Raw genomic sequence first — 3,628 nt, forward strand, 5'->3', positions numbered from 1 at the left:
GGCGACGGCCGGCTCCGCCTACTTTAGGCTTCAAAAACGCTCTTCGGAAACCTACAGGTGACGTCACGGACACTACGTCCATGTTTTTATACAGTCTATGGTATAGGCACCAATCAGAGGGCGCATTTTTATGATGTCATCATGTAGACTTCTTCCAAAGTATTTTACAGTATTTTAAAACTACAAAAATACAAAACACTTAAGTATTTTGATATAATATATGAAGCCATTTTCACCAACCCTATCAAATAGAAATGACAAAATCCTATTTTGTATTTGAAATACGTATTTGAAATACATGTATCATAAATACTTCTTCCCGGGGTTAAAAATGGAGATTGGAACTACGATAATCCGGGGTTAAAGAACTGTGTGAAAAACCCTAGAGTGTTTACAATGTTCAGGGATATCAAACTTAGTCTCTCTACATATTAAACTGGAATATAATTCTACCGAAATGAAGCTTATTTAAACAAAGTGATTAATTAGTGATTTAAGTACAGGTGAAACTAATAAATTATAAAAAATAAAAAAAATACGCTTTTATAAAAATAAATACGCTATATTTTATCCCTTATCATATTTGATTGCAATCATAGGGTACGTGCAGCATGAAGACAACTAAACGGTGTTGTCACCTTTGGACCATGACAGCAAATTGCTCTACAACTCAATGGAAGTTGCAGAACTGGTAATGTCACGCGTAAAGCACGATATTCACGTCACGTCCGCGCTAATTATAACAAGCTTACATCGATTTTGCACTCGAAATCGGTTGCACAAAAACTTCCACTAATTTATTATCTTGGACAGTGTTGATTTGACAGGGTATTGTAGGAGTGGATTCAGTACATATATGGCTCCTAGCCTGTATAATATACATGTTATCTGTGCCATTGCTCCAACTTGGAACTTGTTGAATATTAATTATTTGACAAATTTGTTCACTCACAAATATATAAAATAGATTTCAGCAATTAAACAAAACTCATAGTAACATCATATTTATTTTTGGCTGAAACACATAGGCTACGTTGTTTTAATATACTACAAAATGTATAAATTGCCACGTTTCATGTCTTGAAATGTATGTAACAATATATTTGCTTATATAGGCTATCATAATGTGTGTAGTTTTATATTCAGTTATACATCTCACAAAGTTTTATTACATGAATATTATATGGTACTATTTGAGTATGTATTTAACATATGTACAATATAGGAACATGCATGTATTGTGATATATTGTGATATATACGTCTGTATGTGTGTGTCTGTGTTGCCATGACTTTAACTAATTTTAAAAATGTTAATATTTCAAATCAAATCAAATCTCTTCATTGTCTTTTTTTTCAATGTTTTTCTTATATGCATTACATAATAGGCCTATATGAAATGTGAATATGTTTCAGCTTTATGTAAAACCATGTGTCAACTCATGCAAGCTATAAAAGTAGTGCAGTGTTTGTCTTCATTGCTATATATTTTATATGTAGGCTAAGGCTATCAATATATAGCCATACTTGGTCCGTACATTTATTGCAATATATTGAAAAATATAAGCACTAATGTCCCATATGGAAATGTACTGCATATATAGTATTATATTTTCCATGTATTTTTGTTTCGTAAGTGCAGTGCATGAGCCAGAACTGTGCAAAGGCAGAGTGTTAATTACAGTCAGGTATTTGTTGAGCCGGGTGGAGGTGGAATATCAATTTGTAGGTTGGTCAGATAAAGTTGATTAGTCTCACAGCTCGAGGGAACTTTGAAATGGCAGACAAGGGTGTGATTATACATAAACAGAGATGCTCCCTGCCATCTTTCTGCATAATTCGGTGTAGAGGAAGAAAAGCAGGACTTTTGGACTTTTTGTTTTTCATTGCTGCTTTCTCATTGTTGTTGGCCACAGTCCCACTATTCTGAGTATGATTTCTGCAGTCATGTTGACATAATTACTGTCTTGTGCAGTAAACAGTGATTTTAAAATTTACTCAAAAATAAATGAAACCCATTTGACTATTTCGTCTGTGGGGAATAAATGTATTTCTGAAGAATATTTTGGCCACTATTTTTATATAAATAAGATAATTTTATATAGTTTATTTGATTTTTTAAAAACATTTTTAGTGAATGAGGACTTGGCTGTCAACCTCCAAAATTGCAACTTGTTTTTGACCAATTCTATTTATTATTATAAAAGTAGTTTATACAACACACGTGCTGTTTTTATTTTTATTGAAGTCGTTTTGAAGACATATGACATATGATTTTGTGAGGTCATTAGATAGGAGAAGTATGTGAACATGATGTCCAAAAAAAAGCCTTTATTGTGAGTCACTGAAGCTTTCCAACGAATCAGTCAATTCAGCCGAATCAGCTGATCCAGATGCTATTGTACAAATGCTGTAGTAATACATATAAGTAGTAAAAATTTAATTATTAAGCATAATTTTAATAAAAAAACAAAATTAAAAGCTAGAAATAAAAACTTTTATTTAGCTTTTACAGCTTTTATTTAGCGATTTCATAAGCCTTCATCTCAAATGAGAAGATTTCTCCTGTACATTATTTAAAATACACAATTCAAAACACACTATTCATTTCTTTGTGTAAAGTTTTTTAATGAGAATTAATTTTTTTATAATCATGACAACACTGCACTGTGTTCTGAAATGTACTTTTTTAAAGAAAGTTATTCCTGTTTTATTTTGATATTCAAGTAGTTCCTTATGGTTAATTGTTAAAAATTAACTTCCTTTCATTTAGTAACAGATTTAAAATAGATTGTAAACAATCCATATAGTCATTGGTCCAGGGTATTTTTTCTGCCTACATCCTAAGACACTGGGATAAGCTCCAAAAAAAATCCTGCGACCCTATATATAGGACAAGAGTTTTGGAAAATGGATGGATGGAAAGTGCAGTCCAGTGCTTCCTGCTTGGCAACAATATGAGATTATGTGATGTCATGTATTACACACTCCTTTCCTTGTCAGATCTCAGGATATTAAAGAAATTACCCAACATACTACCTTGGGCTTCCTATTACGGCTTTAATGTCCTGGTAAGAGATTTCTGATAAGCCGCATGCTTTCAAAAGAGAGAAATGTAACAATACAACAATGACTGACACACCCAAAGTCTATTCTCATCGCGTCACATGCCTACGCACAAACTCTCCAAACTAGCGCGACAGCAGCATTCTCTGACCCTTAGAAACATAACAGTATTAAGAAGAGACTGGATTTCCCCCCATTTTGCATAACAAAGCACTGTCTTGTTTTCCGTGTCATGTGGCTTCTCTTTGATTGGTGAACTGATGTTGTGCACAGCAGCTGTGACACCATGAGCCAACAGGTTTCAATGAAAGAAACAGGAAGTTTATAATAATTATATATGACCTATAATGACAACCATATCTGACTTCATGAGAACGTTTCCAAATAAACTAACAACATAACACCTTAAAAAACACATTAAACTATAACGTAATTTATTAAATAATACGAAACTGCTCCTCTGCATTGTTTTGAACTTTTTTAATTGTTTGAAATTGATTAAAATTTACATTTATTTATTAAATTTTTTTTATCAGGTTTTTTTTTTTTTTGCTTGGGTAAAC

The sequence above is a fragment of the Sinocyclocheilus rhinocerous genome, unplaced genomic scaffold, assembly GCF_001515625.1.
Source record: "Sinocyclocheilus rhinocerous isolate Xijiao unplaced genomic scaffold, SAMN03320098_v1.1 scaffold229, whole genome shotgun sequence".
Taxonomy (NCBI): domain Eukaryota; kingdom Metazoa; phylum Chordata; class Actinopteri; order Cypriniformes; family Cyprinidae; genus Sinocyclocheilus; species Sinocyclocheilus rhinocerous.